This window comes from Ambystoma mexicanum, chromosome 6q (genome assembly GCF_040938575.1).
Source record: "Ambystoma mexicanum isolate Mex_15411 chromosome 6q, UKY_AmexF1_1, whole genome shotgun sequence".
In the NCBI taxonomy this organism is placed as follows: domain Eukaryota; kingdom Metazoa; phylum Chordata; class Amphibia; order Caudata; family Ambystomatidae; genus Ambystoma; species Ambystoma mexicanum.
In genome coordinates this window covers 1,479,695,194-1,479,719,583 of record NC_090937.1, presented here as the reverse complement: position 1 = coordinate 1,479,719,583, position 24,390 = coordinate 1,479,695,194, and the positions used below count along the sequence as shown (strand labels likewise).

General features: G+C 51.0%; 1 non-coding gene across 1 annotated transcript; it reads right to left on the bottom strand.

The window, feature by feature from the left end:
- Positions 1-12,789: 12,789 nt before the first annotated feature.
- On the bottom strand, positions 12,790-12,953 carry LOC138517224 (U1 spliceosomal RNA). Its single transcript, XR_011282436.1, has one exon. It is a non-coding gene; the product is annotated as a U1 spliceosomal RNA (small nuclear RNA).
- Positions 12,954-24,390: the final 11,437 nt, after the last annotated feature.

Below are 24,390 nucleotides of genomic sequence, written 5' to 3'. Positions count from 1 at the left end.
CAGGGAGACATGAGTTGGACATGAGCGGGGGCCTGGTGGAGGGTTCCCCTGCATGCTGGGGGGTGGGGGTGGTGGGAGACAAGAGTGGGGGCCTGGTGGAGGCTGCCCCTGCACTGCTGGGGGGTGGGGGTGGTGGGAGACATGTGTGGGGGCCTGGTGGAGGGTGCCCTGCACTGCTGGGGGGAGGGGGTGCAGGGAGACATGAGTTGGACATGAGTGTGGGCCTGGTGGAGGGTGCCCCTGGATGCTGGGGGGTGGGGGTGGTGGTAGACATGAGTGGGGGCCTGGTGGAGGCTGCCCCTGCACTGCTGGGGGGTGGGGGTGCAGGGAGACATGAGTGGGGGCCTGGTGGAGGGTGTCCCTGGATGCTGGGGGGTGGGGGTGGTGGTAGACATGAGTGGAGGCCTGGTGGAGGCTGCCCCTGCACTGCTGGGGGGTGGGGGTGGTGGGAGACATGTGTGGGGGCCTGGTGGAGGGTGCCCTGCACTTCTGAGGGGTGGGGGTGGTGGGAGACATGTGTGGGGGCCTGGTGGAGGGTGCCCCTGGATGCTGGGGGGTGGGGGTGCTGGGAGACATGTGTTGGTGATCAGTAGTGCAAGGTGACATGTGGGTTGGCTGGGGGGCATGGCCATGGTGGATGGGTTGCCTGTGGGACATGAGCAGAGGTGCAGGGTAGTCCCCTGTGGTGTGGGCTGCCTGCAGGGGCCGTGGAGGGTGTAGAGGGAACACCTGGGAAGACCCACACGGCCAAATCACGTGTAGCATTCCCCGGCACCGCCGAAATACACGTACCCTGCTGAAATCGCATGTGAATCTTCCCGCGCACCTCGGAATACACGTACCCAGGCCAATCGCGTGTGGAACTTCCCGCGCACCTGAAGTACACGTACCCAGGCCAGTCACGTGTGGAACTTCCCACGCATCCGAAGTACACGTACCCAGGCCAATCGCGTGTGGAACTTCCCACGCACCCCGAAGTACACTTACCCAGGCCAATCGCGTGTGGAACTTCCCGCGCACCCCGAAACACACGTACCCAGGCTAATCGCGTGTGGAACTTCCTGCGCACCCCGTCGTACACGTACCCAGGCTAATCGTGTGTGGGACTTCCCACGCACCCCGAAGTACACGTACCCATGCCAATCGCGTGTGGAACTTCCCGCGCATCCCAAAGTACACGTACCCAGGCCAATCGCGTGTGGAACTTCCCGCGCACCCCGAAGTACACGTACCCAGGTCAATCGCGTGTGGAACTTCCCGCACACCCCGAAACACACTTACCCAGGCTAATCGCGTGTGGAACTTCCCACGCACCCCGTAGTACACGTACCCAGGCCAATCGCGTGTGGGACTGCCCGCGCACCCTGAAGTACACGTACCCAGGCCAATCGCGTGTGGAACTTCCCGCGTATCCCGAAGTACACGTACCCAGGTCAATCGCGTGTGGAACTTCCCGCGCACCCCGAAGTACACGTACCCAGGTCAATCGCGTGTGGAACTTCCCGCGCACCCCGAAACACACGTACCCAGGCTAATCGCGTGTGGAACTTCCCGCGCACCCCGTAGTACACGTACCCAGGCTAATCGCGTGTGGGACTTCCCGCGCACCCCGAAGTACATGTACCCAGGCCAATCACATGTGGAACTTCCCGCGCACCCAGGAACACACGCACACGCTATTTTTCACACAGCGGGTGTCTGTGTTTGTCGGTACCCCTTTGCACCTCTTTTGTCCTAGAGGGCCACTGTATGGACCATTCATCATGGCTGTATATGGGTGCTTTTTGTTATCGCACATTTTGGCGCACATTTTTTTCAGGTGCAGGGACGCTACCGCCTGCTTTCTTGTGGCGTACTTGTTTGGCCCTGTGCGCGTCTTTGACCGTGCGCTGGTTTGCCATATTCGATTCCATGAATACGGGTTGTAGGCGAGCGTGTGGCCGTTCCTCGCACTTGCCTATTGTATTTCCACCGTGACGCCCATATTTTCACGCGTTGTTCCCCATTCCGAGTGTTACGCCCTGTGTTCCGCCTACTTTTGTGATGTGCGCCGCTCTATGTGCGATTTCGCAGTGGCCGTGGCGCACGCTGTTGGATGACCTGTGCGCCGGCGTGCGCGGCCCTCATTTTCAGCGCACATCCAATGTTTTTCTCGTGCACAGACTTCCATGAATCGATGTGCGCTGGTTTCCCTGCGATTTTCGCACTTGCACTGCAAATCGCACGTTTTGGCACCTCTGCGCAGGAATTTTCGGCGCACATTAATTCCATGAATCGACCCCTGTGTTTCCAATATCTATCAATGCTTTATCTAGGGTAAGACCTGGTGATTTGTGAATGGTGACTGCGTATGCCAGAGTTAGAGAAAATTGCTCTCTGCGTACATACATGTCTTTGAAAAGAAGGAATCGAGCTGTTGAGCAGCCTATCCTTTTTGCTTCTGATAGTTTTTTAAAGAGAATATTGACAAACTGAATGTTTAAAGATAATTTAATATTTTATGCAAACTAGCTGAGTTGGAGAGTGAGTTTTCTAAAGTATTTAGTCTTGTTGTGGCTTGTTTCAATTATTGGTTGCATTTCTTTTTTCAACATTGCTTCATTGAATTTTGAACAGCTTGCAAGAGTAGGCATCAAGGACATACAAATGACATTTTTGTGTGCTAATTTTTCCATGACATCAGTAGCACATGAATTATGGGCATGCAGTGCATGGATGTGCTGGCTTTTTAATATTGATTGTGCTTCTTGAGATAGTACACCAACTCTAACACTTTTTAAAATGTTGGCGTATGTGAGGTCTGCAGACTGGCGCATGTTTTCTGTTAATTCTCTGTATTGGAAATGTTGCCAAAGGTTGACATTTCCTATGCTGCCAACAGTTTTATGACAGAGTTTGTGTCCTAAGGTTTTAAAAATAGGTTCACCTTTCACTGGTGTCAATTGAAGAAGATCTCCAAAAATAATAATGTGTTTTCCTCCAAAGAGCTGTTCGTAGTTTGTTTTGAGTACTTCTTGTAATCTGAGGTGAATCAAAGCCAACATTAGGTTGGATACCATGCTCACGTCATCTATTAGTAGCATATTCATTTGTTTTAACACTCGCTGTAGTTCCATTGCAGCTTCTGTAGAAAGTTTGTATTATTCTAATTTGTTTTGGTGTTCTACTGGAAGGAGTACTAATCGGTGTAAAGTGACATTGCCTATGTTGTTGGCAGCTAAATCTGTGGAGGCAGTTACAACAGCTGACAGTTTGGTGTTTGTCAATTGTTGAAGGAACTTACTGATGATTTTGATTAAGAATGTTTTGCCTGAACCAGCTTGACCACTGACGTATAGTTGTATAGGTTTGAAATTTTGGCAGGTACATTCTTTATTTTCATGTTGTACACCATATGCAATTACTTTTGTTACTACTCGAAAAATGCTACTCTGCTCATTGTTCAGTTTTGATTGCAGTACAGTTAAGTCTTCTGTATCTTCTTCATAGTGAGGCATGTTTTTTTCTACTTCTGTCATAGCTAATTCTGCCTCATTTGCTATTAGTGGCTGTCCCAGTGGTTCTTGGCTTCCTGTTACAGAAGGTTGACTACTGTTGGGAGTGTCCTTATCTATTTGGGCCTGGAGTTCTTCTTCATGTTGCTGTTCATTGTGCAACATTGTTTTGTACTGTATAAAGTTTACATTGGTTATAGTCCTTTCATTTGCTTTGAAAGCGTCTTCATAGGAGACACAGATATCTAGTATCTCTTCTTCTTTTCTCCATGGATTAAAAAGTTGTATCAGGGACATGTAATATAGTTCTTTATGTTGAGGAGTTTTTAATGACAATATGATATGATTAATTAAGCTTCATTTGGTAAGTTTCACTAAGCTGCTTTCACAATTTGTCACTCTGTATCTACCTTCATTTTCATCGGGTTTTATATTATTTTTGGATGTGAAGTTTCGGGCAATGTGGTATAGACATATGGTTTCCAAAGTGGTACTCCTGTTTGGGTAGTATGTGTCTAGTAAATTGTTTTTCAAAATGTCTTGACTCTTGGGATCATTTTTGGCTATTGTTTCTATGTCGTCGTATGATTTGAGAACTCTTTTTCTAGATTTAGCAGGACCAAGACTTAGCCATACTATATTTTCAGATGTTCCATACAAAGCAATACCGGTTAAACAATCTGCAGCCTCATAGCAGCCACATTCTCTATGAGAGAGCATTTTTAGGCCTAAGCTGTACAATTTCTGAGACAGTGTTTTGTACAATGATAGGTCATTCCAGAGGTCTTGAAGCTCTGTTTTTTCTGTTTTGATTAAGTAGGCTGTAACATATCATGCAACTGCAATGGAACTGTCTACAATGTACTGCACATCTATGTTTGCATTCCATAAGAGGGCAATGATTGCATTTTAATCATTGATATATTTTGCTTCTTCTGTTCTTTTTATGTAATATGTGTTCTTAGGTGATTTACCTTTAACACTATGTCTAACTGAAGACATGACGTTGTTCACTTCACCTGTTTCTGTAACTGGTCTAGGGAAACCAAAGCGGCATTTGTTTTTGTATTTGCAACAACAATATTTCCCACATTTGTGTCTTTAAAATTGTACAATTTGTGCATGAAGATCACTATTTGTTGCTTGTGGTGGAATTTCACAAGTGACATATTTCTCGATAAACTGTAAAACAGTGGCATCACTGTCTTGACCAAAGTTAGGAGCATCTTTAATCCATAAAAGCATGTGGATATGTGGTGCTCCTCTGGCTTGGTATTCTTTTCTCCAAAACAAGTGTTGCGCTTCTCTGAGGGGAGGAACAGTTTTATTACAAATAAAGTGTAATATAGCAATGAAGCGATGATGGAAATATCTTGAAACATTAATAGGATCTAGAGAGCAGTTCTCCAGGTGTTAGTATGTCTATGTTTGTTTTGTTTGATATGCGTATGAAATCATGTCAATCTTCCTATGCATATTCTGCACAACTTAATGTAACAAACCAAGTGGGTCGGCCAAGGTTTCTTATCATACAATGTACATCTCTGTGACGTCGGAACCAGTACTCTTTAGTACCATGCATGTTTGCAAACAGATTTGTAATGCTTGATTGTAAAACCTCATCTTTTTCTTGCACTTTTTGTAGTAATTGTGTAGCTGCCATATTTAAAAGTGGGTACTTGATTTCAATGTGTGTGCAAATCCGTAGCATAGAGTTGCTAGTTCCCTTTCAAAGAGTAGGTGGAATATGTATTCCACATTTTGTCTAAATCTGGAATCTTCAGAATACATTCGTAAGGAGCGGTATTCTGATGCTGTTATCTGCGTGGGTCTATCATCGTACCTTCCTCCTTTCCCAGTAGGAAACAGTAGAGGAAAAGCATGTGCTTCTATACTTTTTTCCCATATGCTAATTGGTGATCCTTTGGTTTGTCGCATTTGGTACATTTCTAGTGCATCATCTATGGTGTCTTTAGAGTGTAATGGATGAATTGTATAATGGTCTAAAATACTGGCTTCTGTAGCAGGATTTAGAAGTTCAAATTGACCAGTTTCTGGTAACATTTGACATTTTTCAGTGGTTTCCCCCAGGTTTTCTTCAATATTAATTTCTTTGTAGTATTCATTATTGTCTTTTAGATATTGCAAGACTTGTCTAACTTTATGTAAGTCTACGAGTTGTTGCCAACTGTGTTTTGTGGGTACACCATTTACTAAGACAATTAAAGATTGCTCTATTGGATGTTGCATTCCCAGAGTGTGCACATTTTCTTTCAGATCTAATGATAAATAAACTACTTTGCGACAAATGCCTTTCACTAATTCAGAGGGAGATAATTTTGCTGTTTTTGGTTGAAGGCGTATTATTGCTTGAAATATGTGCACTGTTTGAATTATGATGCTCTCATATCAATTGAGTTGTTGCAGGGGTTTTGGTAGTGGGAATAATTCCAAGTTATTTGTGATAGCACGTGAAGGAGTTTGGTTGTTGTCAGGTTTTGCAGCGCAGTAACTACCAAGTATTAAGTGGTCAGTTATTTTGTATTTGTTTTCTGCTATAAGGTAGAGATCTAATTCAAACCATTTGGAATATTCATAGCCTTCTATTTTGTATGTTACGTCTACAGTTTTTGTGTTACTTTTATAAAAAATTCTGCGGCAACACACACACACACATGGTTTGGTACTTCAGCGGGTGTACTTTTAAATTTTTGTATTTCTTTTTGTATGTGTGTAGTAGAAGGTTGCCATCTGTGCAATTGTTGCTAGTCTGTTGTAAAGCTATTGCATTTTGTAAGTGGCTTTCACTTCCAAAATATTTTCTCTGGATATTCTCTATTTCTTCTAGTAGGTCTTTGGCTGTACCATGTAGAAGATTGTTATTTAAATTGGCTAGTGCTAAAGCAGGACATAGTACAGTTTATAGACTAGATTTCTTATAGTTCAATGAGGTGTTGATATCATTTTGATATGATGGAAGGTGCTTTTGCAAATAGGTCCTGAAATGCAGGCTAATGAATATTCCTGTAGTCCTGTGTATTTGCGCACTGGACAGGTATTTTGTAGTAGTTTCATTTTGATTTTGTCTTTGCCTTTCACATACTGCTTGAGGAACTGGCGTAAAGATTTGAAAGATTTTTTGGCAATGTTACACATTGACGTGCACGGCCATTTGTATACTGGACGTTCTGGTTCAGTTGAATGGCGAGGTGATACTGAGTTTTCTGGGGATATTTTTGTAAGCAGTATTTCTTGTTCCATTATGGTATTATTAAGTTTTTCATACCCTCGTCCACTGCTTTGTATGGCAATTGTGTTTGTTTGCTTTTGTTTGTATGCTTCTTCATTGAAATATGGTTCTATGCTCGTGGTGTGACTCCATTCACCTCCACAGATATTTAAGAAGTTATTTTTGTTGACATTCCGTTTATTGAGAAGTCTTTTTTGTAATTTAGTAGTTCATTTTGTTAGTGGTTTCATTCTGTTTAAAACTAAAATAAATAACTTCCTTTTGAGAAGGATTGCACTGTCTATCAAAGCTTCTAAGATTAATTTTCTATGGTAGGTTTTAAGGGTTGTGCGTGATTTCTCTCCTGTTTTTATAAGATTCTGAAAGACTCTGTGGCAGAACATTTTTTCTAAAATACACTTTTTTGGTATGGTTACTTGCCAATACATCAAGATTTATAGGAGCAGTGTTAGCAGTAGTGGTAGCTGAATTCTTGTTAATCACTTTCTGTTTCGTTTTACATTTTGAAAGAGGAGGTACATTTTTTGTATTGGAAGCTTGTTTTGTTTCGCTTAATGACTCTATTAGATCTTTTGTTTGAACTTTTTGTACAAATTCTGCTAGAGATGGATGCTTTTTTTGGATACTTTTATTTTCATTTGCTCTACTTCTGTGTTGCTTTCTATGGACTTGCTTTTTGGAAGGCATTCTTTGGGGTCTGTTGAAAAAAAAAGAAGGTATGGGTTGGGCTATTCTGCAATGTATGTGTGCTGTGTGCATGAGTGTCTGAGTATGATGGTAAGGATGTATGTGGTGGTGTGTGATTGTGCATTGGGCAGCTACAACTAGTTGGGAAGGCTATTTTTGTATTTGTGTGTTACTATACTGGGGTTCAGATGAAAGTAGAAAGTAATCTAGTGGTGACAAAAGTTATGTCATTTGTGCACTGAAAAACGGGGATTTGAGCGCCATTCTGCCTGCTAATCCCTGTTCAACAAATGGGGATTTGTGGGCAGAATGGTGCACAAATCTCAGTTTTTCAGTGCACAAATTCCATGAATCAACCCCACAGTGTGTTTGAGTAACAGTAAGAATATTATGGTAGTAATGTACTTGCTTTTTTGTGTGGAATGAGCAGGTTTCTTCTGAGTTGTTGTTTGTACTTCAGATGCTGCTGCTTTTCAGGAGTGGTATTCAATGCAATTGCAAAAGAAATAAGTTAGTAATGTTGTGTGTTTATAGCACTGATATTAATTTAGACGTTGATTTTTATTTTTTTGTAGTAGTATTCTTGTTTGATATCTGAACATAGTATGTGCATACAGTTTCCTTTGACTATGTGCAGCCTTTATATTTTACTTACAATATGTTAGTTCAACATGCTTTGCAAATGAGTAGAATACTAAGTGTATGAAACTCACTTGGATTCTTAAGGCTGTGTTATTGAATGTTGGGAGATAGAAAAAATAATGATATACTTATTTCGCACATTTTATAAGGTAAATGGCAGAAACTGTATAGAAAAGAATGGAATGTATGCATTTGTGAAGGTGTGGGTAATAAAGCAGAAGGATGTAATTTGCAGGCAGTGGTGTTATTTCAGGTGGGAGCTTTAATTTGATAGTGTCTATCTGTGTGAGTGTAAAAAGATGCATGACCTTATACTGGCTGTGTGTAATTTTATAATACACTGCTAAGTGTTTTTCTGCAATTATACTGTTATTTCTCCCATCTTTTAATATTATAATTTTTTAGATAGCTGTGTGTGTAAAACAATTTTTATATAGCAGACAGGTTTGGAAGTGACAGTTGATTATAGCAGATGGGAAAAATGACAGTACAGTACATTTGAAGTGTTGAACTCTGATGATGGAGTTAGATGTAGAGGTCTTGGATGTGATTGGTGGATGGTTGTGTGACTGCTTAGCTGTATCCAATGAGGGAATGGCACAGAGAGTGAAGTGGAAAGCGTAGAAGGGCTGTCTAAGAGTTACGCGGTCTGCGGACATTGCGGCTGTCCGTGGCAGGGCATGCCACATCCGGGGTTTTCCAGCAAATCCAGCATGGAAGAGGGACTGTAGGGATCAGCCAATCATATGTTGAGGTTGTGGATTTGTGTTGAAAGAGACTGTGTGTAGTGAAGATGGCAGAGGTGGAGAAAGTCAGGGTGTTGGTGCTTGGAGATATGTTTGTGCATGGTTTACAGCAGTATGCTCAATGCAGGCATGTGGCAAACAATGTTGATGTTGAAGGAGTGGAGGTGGTGTGGAGCACTGTGCCTGATTGCAATGTACAGGGAATTGTACAAGTTTGTGAAGATATGGGCAGGATGAACAGTCCCCATGTGGTAGTTTTGCACTATGGTGCTTTCCATTTGGGCTATGTCAGTGCCTCTACTTTGTTGGCAGATTTGGAACACTTGGTTCAAGCATTAATGAACATCCTTCCAAATGCCAAAGTATTTTTTTTCTGGATTAGTACTTATTTGTATTTATTCTATTTATAACGCGCAACCATCAGGCCCGGAGGCATCAGGGCGCACTTAGGGCAATATGGGACAATAGTTCTGTTTTTTGTCCTCAGCAAAATATTGCTAGGTGTGCAATCAACTGAGGCATGTGTGCTTTCATGCTTAGAGCTGGTATGTTCTTCTGTAATAATAATGAGAATATTGATTCCAGTAATGCTGTTTATTTTAAAGAAGATGACATTTCCTTATCTTTTATGGGAAATGCCATTCTGTTTTGGAATGTAAGGGTTGCTTTGGAGAAGGTTATGTGAAGATTTTAGGAGTAAAGTAAGAAAATATATATATACAAAATAACAGGTGTCTGTCAAGCATCTGCAAAAAGAGCCAAACTCAAAAATTTACATTCACCACGCTCAGATTTTCGATATGTCCGCGGACATGGCGGTAGTCCGCGGACAGCGCGTTTTACATACGGGGTACATACAGGAATTTTGTGGTGGAGAGGCATGCAAATGAGAATGAGCAGAGCAATTGATTTATCAGTAAAGTTTACTGGGTATGTTGTGTAAGGAGAGAGTTTGTCAGAAAGTGTTTTTCCTGAGAGAAGAACAGATAGCTATGGTTGTGTGTTTCAGAAAACAGATTATCTGGATTCTGTGAGACTCATGGATACATTGGTTGGAGGTGCATGCAGAACGCTGTGGAGTAGCTGCAGCTCTTGGATTCCCGCATGTGGAGGTGCACTGGCATGGAGTGCGTGGAATGAAGTGGCTGGACCTGGTACCTCTCTGTGCTAGTTTGGAGACAGAGCATCATCCAGACATAATTATAATTCATTGTGAAGGGAACAGTTTAGGACATGTGTCTGGAATTTCATTGTAATTTGCAATGAAAGAAGGATTTGGGAAGGTTATGGATATGTTTCCAAATTCCCAAGTAGTTTTTTTTAGTATTGCCCAGAGACAAATGTGGCTGCGTTCTTCTTCATTTGGTCCACAAATGGAGAAAGCGAGGCACAATGTCAATAAGGCTATTTGTGCCTTTCTAAGCGATGTTGGCATGTCCTCTTTTCACAATGAAAATATTATGTTTCATAGCACATACATTTTTCGCAGAGATGGAGTCCATCTTACTTATGCTGGCAATCGGATTCTTCTGAGAAATGTACAAAATGCATTGCAACCTTTTTTAGAAATACAGCCATCCATTTTGCAGTAGGTGTTGACCATTTCAAGTTTTTCAAACACAAAAAAACCCACCAAAAGGCTCTTTTCAGAGCCACCACTTCCGTTCAGAGAAAAGTGCAATGGGTTTGCTAGTGCAGCACCCCAAAATTTTAGATGTCCACGAACTGTCCGTGTACTTCTAAAAAATACACAGGGCCCTGCACCATTTATTTGCCACTTCTATTTTTAAACTGTGAAAGGCGGCTCTGAAAAGAGCCTTTTTTTTTGGCTTTTGTTGTAATATATATTTTTTGTTTTTTTACACACGGCACACAAGGAAAAGAGGGGAAAGGAGGGCAAGGAAGGGACACTAACTCCTTGACTGCAGTCTCGAAAGCAATTTGAAGATTATCTGCCCTGCAGAGTACTGCATCGCAGTACATACACAATATTGTGACCCTCGAAAGGTAAGGGTCAACAGCATCATGAATGGCCTGTGAGGCAGCTGGAGGGATGCGCTCTCCCACAGGAGTGTCTCTTGTGGTGAGAGGAGCGGAGCGGAGGATGTGGTAGAGGAACTCAACCTACTACCTTGATCACAAGGTACAACCTTGCGAATGGCCCCACCGTATCGCTTCATGGATGTCGTACCAAAGCTGTACGAACCAGGCTTCTGATGACTCAGCACCATTTGGCACTGGTTGCAGGTGACCTTGTTCGCACATGCTTTTGGTACGTCACCATGAATGGTAAACAACCGCCACACCCAAGACTCACGGCAAGTGCTGGTAGTAGGGACTTCCACTACCTCATTCTCTTCATCCTCTTCATCCTCCTCCTCTACATCCTCACTCCTGTTCCCCTCTGCAGGCCCTTGGGGAGGTGGTGGTGGTGGGGGGTTGGGGGTGGTGCTGAGGAAGATGTAGCACCAGCTGGAGCAGCAGCAGCTATGGATGCCATCAGGGTTGATGAGATAATCTCAGCAAGGGCAGCAAAGGCAGCTAAAGTCAATCTGCAATAGCCAGAAACACAATGAAGATCAGCTCTGGGGTGTGGCCTTTTATAGGGGTGCTGGTGCACGCTCCGCGGACAGCCGCACTGTCCGCAGACAGATCGAACACTCCAAAAAGGATCAAAAAAGTTCCAAGAAGTATGTAGAAAGCCAGGGTCATTGTCAATGCAATGGTGAATTTTTACTGTAAAATACTTTGGATTGTCTAAAAAACTACTTTTAAAATGTTTGGGGACCCGGACAGTGTCCTCAAATCAGGGCACATGCTCAGCGTGGGTGCGGTTACATGATGATGTCGCGAAAACGTCCGCGAAGGGCATGGGTGTCTGCAGGACACCAAATGCACAGGAACGGTTGTGCACATGCGCGCGGGTTTTCTACGGACAGTGTTCAGGTCCTCAAACTAATTAAAAGTGTGACACACGTGAGACGGACAGTTACGGACAGGCGCGATGTTCATAGGACTTATGGGTGTGGTGCGCATGTGCGTAGCTGTTCTACAGACAGTACGGACAGGTATAGTGTCCTTAGGACACCTCCCTTTGGGTTAATTGCAGACATTCCGGACACCAAGTGTGTTCTAAGAACAGTTCCATGTTGCTTGCGGACAGTACGGACAGGTATAGTGTCCTTAGGAAACCTCCATTTTGGTTAATTGCAAACATTCCGGACACCAGGTGTGTTCTAAGTACATTTCCATCTTGCTTGCGAACAGTACAGACGGGTATAGTCTCCTTAGAACACCTCCATTTTGGTTAATTGTGGACATCCCGGACACCGAGTGTGTTCTAAGAACAATTCCATCTTGCTTGCGGACAGTACGGACAGATTAACAGGCCGATTCATGGAATAATTAGCGCGGCGCAAGTGGGCAAAAACGTGCGAATCGCAGTGGAATAGCGAAAATCGCAGTGCAAGTGTGAAAATCGCACGAAAAGCAGCGCACATCGATTCATGGAAGTCCGTGCGTGAGAAAACCAGCGGATGTGCGATAAAAAAGTGTACGGCGCACGTTGGCGCACAGGCCATCTAACAGTGTGCAGTATGTTCAAATAGGTATAAACAGTCCCTATAATAACATCCTACTCTACTGACAGGGATATCAATATGTATAATACAATAAAGAGTAAGATAACACGTCTTGTTTTACTTACATCCAACCCCCTTTACACAGGAACTCTATAAGGTTTTCCGGCATCACTAGTCCTGACAAAATGGACTGTCTGCTATAATTGATTAAAAAATGTGTATAACAAATTTTTATTCAAATAATTCGAACTGAATTTAAACATAAAACACTACCCTCACCTAACACAGTGTACTAAACACTAAAAAACAGTTACTAAAACATGAAATACAAAGTTCACTTATTTGCATGACACAAAAGATATCACATAACATAACACAAAAAAAATCTCAATGTGTCTCTAAAACAACAACCATCCCCTACCAGAAATTATGCAGTCGAGTATCCCGCATTTGGGGACATCGCAGGGGTCAGCACATCCGGTGTGCAATGGATGAGCCTCACCCTGGGAGAACCACCTTAGTGATCATGGTGTCTCCCCTGCCAGGTAAGTATACTTTGCATAATTTCTGGTAGGGGATGGTTGTTGTTTTAGAGACACATTGAGATTTTTTTTGTGTTATGTTATGTGATATCTTTTGTGTCTTAGTAACTGTTTTTTAGTGTTTAGTAGACTGTGTTAGGTGAGGGTAGTGTTTTATGTTTAAATTCAGTTCGAATTATTTGAATAAAAATTTGTTATACACATTTTTTAATCAATTATAGCAGACGGTCCATTTTGTCAGGACTAGTGATGCCGGAAAACCTTATAGAGTTCCTGTGTAAAGGGGGTTGGATGTAAGTAAAACAAGACGTGTTATCTTACTCTTTATTGTATTATACATCTAACAGCGTGCGCCAGGTCACAGCGAAAATCGCACAGGCCACAGCGAAATTCGCACATAGCGCGGCGCACGCAACAAAAGTAGGCGGAACACGGGCGTAACACTCGGAATGGGGAACAACTTGCCAAAACGTGGGCGTCACGGGGGAAGTACAGGGCACAAGTGCGCGGAACGCCCACACGCTCGCCTACAACACGTATTCATGGAATAGAATAGGGCAAAAAAGCGCACGCTCAAACCAGCGCACAGGCACAAACACGACCGCCACAAGAAAGCAGGCGGTAGCGTCTCTGCGGCTGTAAGAAATGTGCGCCAAAAGGTGCGCCAACAAATAGCACCTATATACTGCCATGATGAATGTCCTCTACTGTGGCCCTCCAGGACAAATGACGTGCAAAGGGGTACCCACAAACACGGACACCCGCTGACAAAAAATATGTGTGCGTGTATACCGGGGTGCGCGGGAAGTCTCACACGCGATTTGGCCGGGTACATGGATTTCAGGGGTGCGCGGGAAGTTCCACACGCGATTCCAGCAGGGTACGTGTATTTCAGGGGTGCGCGGGAAGTTCCACACGCGATTTCATCAGGGTACGTGTATTTCAGGGGTGCGCGGGAAGTTCCACACGCGATTGGCCCAGTGCGAGCAGGGTACCTGTATTTCAGGGGTGCGCGGGAATTTCCACACACGATTTCAGCAAGGTATGTGTATTTCAGGGGTGCGCGGGAAGTTCCACACGCGATTTCCTCAGGGTACGTGTATTGCAGGGGTGCGCGGGAAGTTTCACACGCGATTGGCCCAGTGCGAGCAGGGTACGTGTATTTCAGGGGTGCGCGGGAAGTTCCACACGCGATTTCAGCAAGGTATGTGTATTTCAGGGGTGCGCGGGAAGTTACACACGCGATTGGCCCAGTGCGAGCAAGGTATGTGTATTTCAGGGGTGCGCAGGAAGTTCCACACGCGATTTCAGCAGGGTACGTGTATTTCAGGGGTGCGCGGGAAGTTACACACGCGATTGGCCCAGTGCGAGCAAGGTATGTGTATTTCAGGGGTGCGCAGGAAGTTCCACACGCGATTTCATCAGGGTACGTGTATTGCAGGGGTGCGCGGGAATTACCACACGCGATTGGCCCAGTGCGAGCAGGGTACGTGTATTTCAGGGGTGCGCGGGAAGTTCCACACGCGATTTCAGAAAGGTATGTGTATTTCAGGGGTGCGCGGGAAGTTCCACACGCGATTTCAGCAGGGTACGTGTATTTCAGGGTTGCGCGGGAAGTTCCACACGCGATTGGCCCAGTGCGAGCAAGGTATGTGTATTTCAGGGGAGCGCGGGAAGTTCCACATGCGATTTCATCAGGGTACGTGTATTGCAGGGGTGCGCGGGAAGTTCCACACACGATTGGCCCAGTGCGAGCAGGGTACGTGTATTCCAGGGGTGCGCGGGAAGTTCCACACGCGATTTCAGCAAGGTATGTGTATTTCAGGGGTGCGCGGGAAGTTCCACACACGATTTCAGCAGGGTATGTGTATTTCAGGGGTGCGCGGGAAGTTACACACGCGATTGGCCCAGTGCGAGCAAGATATGTGTATTTCAGGGGTGCGCGGGAAGTTCCACACGCGATTTCATCAGGGTACGTGTATTGCAGGGGTGCGCGGGAATTACCACACTCGATTGGCCCAGTGCGAGCAGGGTACGTGTATTTCAGGGGTGCGCGGGAAGTTCCACACGCAATTTCATGAAGGTATGTGTATTTCAGGGGTGCGCGGGAAGTTCCACACGCGATTTCAGCAGGGTACGTGTATTTCAGGGGTGCGCGGGAAGTTCCACATGCGATTGGCCCAGTGCGAGCAAGGTATGTGTATTTCAGGGGTGCGCGGGAAGTTCCACACGCGATTTCATCAGGGTACGTGTATTGCAGGGGTGCGCGGGAAGTTCCACACGCGATTGGCCCAGTGCGAGCAGGGTACGTGTATTCCAGGGGTGCGCGGGAAGTTCCACACGCGATTTCAGCAAGGTATGTGTATTTCAGGGGTGCGCGGGAAGTTCCACACGCGATTTCAGCAGGGTATGTGTATTTCAGGGGTTCTGGGGAGTACCACACGTGAATTGGCCGTGTGGGCCCTCCCAGGTGTACGCTCCATAACCTCCACGGACCCTGCAGGCAGCCCACACCACGGGGGACTACCCTGCACCCATGCTCATGTCCCGCAGGCAGCCCATCCACCATGGGCATGCCCCCCAGCCAACCCACATGTCACCTTGCACTACTGATCAACAATGCATGTCTACCACCACCCCCACCCCCCCTGCCACCATGGGCATCCTCCACCAGGCCCCCACTCATGTCTACCACCACCCCCACCGCCCTGCCACCATGGGCAGCCTCCACCAGGCCCCCACTCATGTCTAACACCACCCCCACCCCCCAGCATCCAGGGTCACCCTCCACCAGGCCCCCACTCATGTCACCCACCACCCCCACCCCCCAGCATCCAGGGTCACCCTCCACCAGGCCCCCACTCATGTCTCCCACCACCCCCACCCCTCTGCCACCAGGGGCAGCCTCCACCAGGCCCCCACCCATGTCTCCCACCACCCCCACCCCCACCCCACAGCAGTGCAGGGGCAGCCTCCACCAGGCCCCCACCCATGTCTCCCACCACCCCCACCCCCCAGCATCCAGGGTCACCCTCCACCAGGCCCCCACTCATGTCTCCCACCACCCCCACCCCCCAGCAGTGTAGGGGCAGCCTCCACCAGGCCCCCACCCATGTCTCCCACCACCCCCAATCCCCAGCAGTGCAGGGGCAGCCTCCACCATGCCGCCACTCATGTCTCCCACCACCCCCACCCCTCAGCAGTGCAGGGGCAGCCTCCACCAGGCCCCCACTCATGTCTCCCACCACCCCCACCCCCCAGCATCCAGGGTCACCCTCCACCAGGCACCCACTCATGTCTCCCACCACCCCCACCCCCCAGCAGTGCAGGGGCAGCCTCCACCAGGCCCCACTCATGTCTCCCACCACCCCCACCCCCCAGCAGTGCAGGGGCAGCCTCCACCAGGCCCCCACTCATGTCTCCCACCACCCCCACCCCCCAGCAGTGCAGGGGCAGCCTCCACCAGGCCCCCACTCATGTCTCCCACCACCCCCACCCCCCTGCCACCATGGCCACCCTCCACCAGGCGCCCACTCATGTCTCCCACCACCCCCACCCCCCAGCAGTGCAGGGGCAGGCTCCACCAGGCCCCCACTCATGTCTCCCACCACCCCCACCCCCCAGCAGTGCAGGGGCAGCCTCCACCAGGCCCCCACTCATGTCTCCCACCACCCCCACACCCCTGCCACCAGGGGCAGCCTCCACCAGGCCCCCACCCATGTCTCCCACCACCCCCACCCCCCAGCATCCAGGGTCACCCTCAACCAGGCCCCCACTCATGTCACCCACCACCCCCACCCCCCTGCCACCATGGCCACCCTCCACCAGGCCCCCACTCATGTCCCCCTGCACCCCCACCCCCCAGCATCCAGGGTCACCCTCAACCAGGCCCCCACTCATGTCACCCACCACCCCCACCCCCCAGCCACCAGGGGCAGCCTCCACCAGGCCCCCACTCATGTCTCCCACCACCCCCACCCCCCTGCCACCAGGGGCAGCCTCCACCAGGCCGCCACCCATGTCTCCCACCACCCCCACCCCACAGCATCCAGGGTCACCCTCCACCAGGCCCCCACTCATGTCTCCCACCACCCCCACCTCCCAGCAGTGCAGGGGCAGCCTCCACCAGGCCCCCACTCATGTCTACCACCACCCCAACCCCCCAGCATCCAGGGTCACCCTCCACCAGGCCCCCACCCATGTCTCCCACCCCCACCCACCCCCCAGCAGTGCAGGGGCAGCCTCCACCAGGCCCCCACTCATGTCTCCCACCACCCCCACCCCCCTGCCACCAGGGGCAGCCTCCACCAGGCCCCCACCCATGTCTCCCACCGCCCCCACCCCCCAGCAGTGCAGGGGCAGCCTCCACCAGGCCCCCACTCATGTCTACCACCACCCCCACCCCCCTGCCACCATGGCCACCCTCCACCAGGCCCCCACTCATGTCCCCCTGCACCCCCACCCCCCAGCATCCAGGGTCACACTCCACCAGGCCCCCGCTCATGTCACCCACCACCCCCACCCCCTAGCCACCAGGGGCAGCCTCCACCAGGCCCCCACTCATGTCTCCCACCACCCCCACCCCCCTGCCACCAGGGGCAGCCTCCACCAGGCCCCCACCCATGTCTCCCACCACCCCCACCCCCCAGCAGTGCAGGGGCAGCCTCCACCAGGCCCCCACTCATGTCTCCCACCACCCCCACCCCCCTGCCACCAGGGGCAGCCTCCACCAGGCCCCCACCCATGTCTCCCACCACCCCCACCCCCCAGCATCCAGGGTCACCCTCCACCAGGCCCCCACTCATGTCTCCCACCACCCCCACCTCCCAGCAGTGCAGGGGCAGCCTCCACCAGGCCCCCACTCATGTCTACCACCACCCCCACCCCCCAGCATCCAGGGTCACCCTCCACCAGGCCCCCACCCATGTCTCCCACCCCCCCCCACCCCCCAGCAGTGCAGGGGCAGCCTCCACCAGGCCCCCACTCATGTCTCCCACCACCCCCACCCCCCTGCCACCAGGGGCAGCCTCCACCAGGCCCCCACTCATGTCTCCCACCACCCCCACCCCCCAGCAGTGCAGGGGCATCCTCCACCAGGCCCCCACTCATGTCTTCCACCGCTCCCACCCCCCTGCCACCATGGCCACCCTCCACCAGGCCCCCACTCATGTCCCCCTGCACCCCCACCCCCCAGCATCCAGGGTCACCCTCCACCAGGCCCCCACTCATGTCACCCACCACCCCCAGCCACCAGGGGCAGCCTCCACCAGGCCCCCACCCATGTCTCCCACCACCCCCATCCCCCAGCAGTGCAGGGGCAGCCTCCACCAGGCCCCCACTCATGTCTACCACCACCCCCACCCCCCTGCCACCATGGCCACCCTCCACCAGGCCCCCACTCATGTCCCCCTGCACCCCCACCCCCCAGCATCCAGGGTCACCCTCCACCAGGCCCCCACTCATGTCACCCACCACTCCCACCCCCCAGCCACCAGGGGCAGCCTCCACCAGGCCCCCACTCATGTCTCCAACCACCCCCACCCCCCTGCCACCAGGGGCAGCCTCCACCAGGCCCCCACCCATGTCTCCCACCACCCCCACCCCCCAGCAGTGCAGGGGCAGCCTCCACCAGGCCCCCACTCATGTCTACCACCACCCCCACCCCCCTGCCACCATGGCCACCCTCCACCAGGCCCCCACTCATGTCCCCCTGCACCCCCACCCCCCAGCATCCAGGGTCACCCTCCACCAGGCCCCCCCCTCATGTCACCCACCACCCCCATCCCCAGCATCCAGGGTCACCCTCCACCAGGCCCCCACTCATGTCTACCACCACCCCCACCCCCCTGCCACCAGGGGCAGCCTCCACCAGGCCCCCACCCATGTCTCCCACCACCCCCACCCCCCAGCAATGCAGGGGCAGCCTCCACCAGGCCCCCACTCATGTCTCCCACCACCCCCACCCCCCAGCATCCAGGATCACCCTCCACCAGGCCCCCACTCATGTCTCCCACCACCCCCACCCCCCTGCCACCATGGGCAGCCCCCACCAGGTCCTCACAATCCCCAATCATGTGCGTAATGGTCAGCCTCCACAGCCAAAAAGCCCTACCAAGTAACCCATTCAGCCACATGGAAATGGAAATCACATGTTACACCCCCAATGTACATGAAGCTAATGAACCCATGTCCGTCACACACAATGGTTGCAATTGAATGGGAAAACACACAACATGACATGCATGAAACCAATGAGATGATACCACACAGTGAAGTATGGAAACAAAATTGTATTGAAAAAAATAAAGAATGCTAAAGAAAGAAAACAAACTACAATGTGAATGAGAAAAAAAAAGCTGCATGTCCGTATAAAAACACAAAACTGCAAATCAGAATCCAAAAAAATTTTGTCCAAAGTCAAATGTAAAAAAATCTCCATGCAATAAAGAACTATGTACAAAACCAACAAGGGTCCATGAGCCCAACTGAACAAAGGAAACCTACTAAAAAACCTACCTAAAAATCAACTATATACAAAAAGTGGAGCAGTGTCCGTCGACTCCAAATCATAATAAGAAAGAAAGGAAACCTAAAACTAAAGAACTATATACAAAGGCGGCGGGCAAGTCCAGCGGCTCACTCCGTGGTGTCCCGGGCCAGGGCATCATCGAACTCCTGTTCGATGTCCCCGAGGCGGTCCAGTTCCATGGCCCCGAGGGTCCGCAGGGGCGACGCCGTGTCCTCCTCCAACCCCCTGTGGATTGCCTCGAGGCACTTGGCCCGCCTCAGGGCCCTCCGCATGGAGTTCTCCGCCCTGACCATTGTGAGCCGCGCCTCTTCTGCCCGCCGCTGCTCCGCACCTATGGCCTGGCCCAACCGCTGCCACACGGAAGACACTCTCTGTCCTGGGTCCCCCTGCCCTCCGGCCGATGCCTGCCCCTCCGATGTCGAAAGCCCCGAGCCTTCATGTCTCCCACCATGTTGCTGCTGCTGCTGCTCTGCCTCTGCCCGTGCACTGCCTCCTGCTGCCTGCACATCCTCCGCCGGCTGGGGTGCAGTTGTTGATGTGGCCACCCCTGCTGGACCTCCAACTCCCGACTGTGGCAGGGATGCCTCCTCCACCAGCCTGGCCGCACTGTCAGAGGCAGCTCCACAGGGCACCCAGGTGACTGATGGGTGGGAAGATGGCACAGAGGACGACTGGCGCGTAGGGGGTCCAGTTGAGGAGGGGGTTGGAGCAAGCCCCATCAGACGGAGGAATCCGGCCTGGGTGTCCTGTCCCAGCAGGCTGACGTGGTCAACGAGCCATTCGAGATGACGTGCAGTCTCTCCATGAACAGACTGCAGGTCACCTCGCATGGCCCGTTGACGCAACGCCACACCAGCCAGGACAGGCTCAACCCGGATCTGGATGGCCACGTCCGCAGGCAGAGGAAGGCCAGTTGACGTCAGCTCATCCCCTGCCTGAAAACGGGTCTGGACATAGGCATCCCTGCTGGTGCAAGATGATGCAGGGACAGGATCGGGGACAGGATTGCACACAGGCACCTCCGCGGCCGCCTGTGCTGCCTCCTGTCCCTGGTCCTGCACTGCACCACTAGCACCAGTGGGATCCCCACCTCCAGACCCCATCTCTGGTGCTTGCATGGCCTCCTCCTCCACCAAACCCCCCACCAACCTGGATGACTCCGTGCCATCTTCCCCTGTTGGGCCCTGTGGGGTCCCAGCTGCCCCTTCTGCTGCCGAGGAGTCCAACTGCAACCTCCGCCTCTTGGACCTCCCCCCGGCAGCTGCGGCCTGGGACGCGGCACCGGACTCCTCACTCCCCGACGAGATGACAACACGGGAGGGGAGCCGGGCCTTGCGTCTCCGGCTGGCGGTCGGATCCCCGCCGCTGTGCTCCACAGCACCTTCTCCGCCCTCTTCATCAGTTGACGCTGCAGACAGGGTGAAACAAAACACAGGCATCAGGGCACTGTACAATGGACACATACACGCATGACAGTTGCACATGAGTGGCATTGGCAAACCTCAGACATGTCATCACAATCCCCAACACACATGTCACTGCAACTCGCACACATGAGCCATACCACAGCCATATCGCAACTGCCACCACCATCCATACACATACAACAGCATGAGCAGCCAAAGGGGAGCCAGACATCACATGCAACACAGGAAGTGCACCACACATGTACACACACCACCACACTTGCAAGCATGTCTACACCTCTGCCAAGTGTCGCACTGTTCAGACGGGTATCCATGTCACATCTGCCAATCAGGCTTCCACATACCGCTGTCACATGCATCCATGTTGCATCACTGTTGCACCCTTGTCAAATACACACACATGCACATGTACACAGTGCTCATACATGCAGCCGAAAACAACATACATGCCTGACATGACGGACATGTCTACTTACATACACATTCATCCAAACATGTGTGCACGCACAACTGCATTTGCCATGCAAGCCCACACACACAAGCACCATCCATGTCTCACACATTACAGCCCTCGCATGTGTCAGCCCCACGGCCCTGTACACCCCCACCCATACTCGACCCCATACAAACAGATGTGCAACCGGCACAATGCCGAATAATCACCACACGCACTGCTCACAATAAGGATGCATGTACACTCACCTCTCGACTCCAGACGGGTCTGCTTCTCTAGGACCTGGACGTGGAGCGCTGGGGATATGCGTTCCAGGACCCCCATCTGTTCTTCCGACAAGTGGCCCCGGCGCCCCTTGGCATCCGCTGCCTTCAAGAGGCGCCGGGCCTTGTTCAGGGTCCTGGACCTGAAGTCCTCCCAGCGCTTCCTGACATGTTGTAAGTCCCGGACTGCCACCCCCTCCGCGTTGATGGCAGTCACGATGTCAGTCCAGATCCGAGTCCGTCCTTCCTTGTCGGCGCCGGAACTTCCGAAGAGGGCATCATACTGCCCCAGGACTTGCTCCACCAGGACACCAACTTCGGTGGCACTGAAGCTGGTGCCCCTCTGCCTCTCTGGCCGGTGGTTGTCAGTGGTCACAGATGGTGTTTGCCCCGACATGACAACCCCAGAGGCAGGAGTGGGTGGGCAACTGGGTCCTGGGGCTGGGCTGTGGAGCGATGGAATTCCAGTCGGGAGTCTTCGCTTCCAGCAGGGGTGGTCACAGCAACAGCACCCCTGGCTGATGTGCAGGCAGCAAATGGCAGTGCACATGGGCAGCAGGCAGTCAGGCAGTCAGGCAGCAGCAGATGGCAGGTGGGAGCGTGCTCGGGGCTCTGGGGGGCAGTAGTTCGGCCTTCTGGGCAGGAGCGTGGTCTTCCGTGTGCTTACGCGTGGCCAGCTTGGTACGGAGTGATTTGGCACGTGAAAATCCTGCACGTCAGCATGAAAACCGAGGAAAGGCCCTTAGCGCGTAAGCGCATCAGCACGCATACGCGATTCTATTGGACCAAAGGCCCTCAGCGCGTAAGCGCGTCTGTGACGTGACCCGCAGGGGTGTTTCCCACACAGCACGTGATGACAGAGCACACGTGGAAAGACTGCACGTCAGAGTCTCATCGCGTGTAATTGGACAGCACGTCAGAGTCTCATCGCGTGTGATTTGTGGAAATGGCCCAACACGCAGAAGTGACAAAGCGTGTAATTGGGTGAAATGGCCCTACACGCATAAGTGACAAAGCGTGTAATTGGTGGAAATGGCCCTAGCGCGTACACGCCGCGCAAGTGACGCTGGACGTGTGGGCCTGTATAAAAGGTACGCGTAGAACACCATTTCCTTGTACGTGCTTTTCGTGGAGAGCGATTGGGTGAATTCTGTACTTCTTGTCGTTTCACACGCGATTTACTTCACAGCGTTTCAAGTTCGTATTCCCTGTTACCTCTGACAGCTTTTTCTCTTTTTTCTCTTTTACTGGTTTACCTGGGCCTGTTCCCTCAAACAGTGTTCCCTTCTACTGTTGTCCTGTCTCCTCAGACAGCGTACAAATCTTCTTTTGGCGGGGGTGTTGCCAACCAAACGCACTCCTTTTTCACGCTCTTTTACCTGGCAGACGGTGAGTCACGCACGTATCTAACATCTGTGCTTGCCCCGTGTGTAGCCTACCCCTTCAGAGGTCATTCTAGGCTGCGTGTGACACGCATACGTTCATTCTTGTGTTACTGGGTGCCACAGCGTAGTGCAGGTTTTTCTTTCTGCACACGTGGTCTAGGAGGGGTTGCGTGCATGTCATCTCCCTTTTTTGGGGCTCCTGTGCGTAGCGTGACCCGTCATCTTTCCCCAGGGGTTACAATCAGCCTTGCAAGAGCACTAGGGTACAATTACCATCTGGTACCCAACCCCTTTGACCCCCAATTGCCCAGGACAATATTTTACAGCCACTCCCATACGCACATTAACATCAGTGCCATGGCTGGGAGGCGAGGATTCCGTAAGGGTGGCAAAGGTGGAAGAGCCACAAGTGGTGGCCGTGGTGGATCCGGTAGGGGACGTGGTCGTTACTTGCAGGGTGAGCCTGTCCCCCCATGTGTGGAGGACCAGTCAAGGGCACCCATAATCCCCCCACCCCCCCCTCCCGTTGAGGCTGATGTGGCTGACACCATCCATGCTCAGCCCTTGTTGGACCAGCCCATTGTGGCACCAGACCTGGCTGACTCCATGGCTGACTTCCAGGTCAGCAGGCCTATGACACGTGCGCTGGTGCACGTTGATGTCACCATGCCACGTGCATCTGGGGCAGCAAGGTCATCTGCTGCACCAAGTAGGCAGGGCGTAGAGGCTGCAGGGGCAGCTGCGGCTCCATCCACCCCAGCCCGGACAGTGTCGGTCCTAGTCCATGCTGCTGACATTCCCCCTGACACCATCACACTAGAGCCAATGCCTGCACCAACTCCCATGCTGAGTGTGCAATCCCACACTCCTGATACAGAGTCCACCAGGGCTCCTGCCCCTAGTGTCCAGAGTGGCGCAGGTCACTCAGGATCACCACCACCTTCCAAGCGGAAGAGGAAGAGTGCTCGTCCGGCACAGGCTGATGCCCCAGACACGGCTACACAGTCCGGCCCATCCAGGAAGCCCAGCTTCACGGATGACGAACTGAATGCACTTGTCGAGTATGTGTCCGCACATGACAACGAGATGGTCATTGTTGCAGGATCCAAGACCACACCTGCACAACGCCAGGCACACTGGCAGACCGTTGCGGACATCGTAAGTGCCCTTGGAATCGTGAGGCGCACAGCCAATGATTGCTATAAGCGCTGGAATGACCTAAAGCGCAGGGCAAAGAGTAAGCTGGCCTCAAGTCATGCCGCAACTCTAGTGACTGGAGGTGGGTCTCCAGTAGTAGACATGGAACTCACTCCACATGAGTCAGTCGCTGGGACCTACGTCACGGAGGAACAGATCCAAGGCGTGGGAGATTTGGCTGATTACGAGGCAT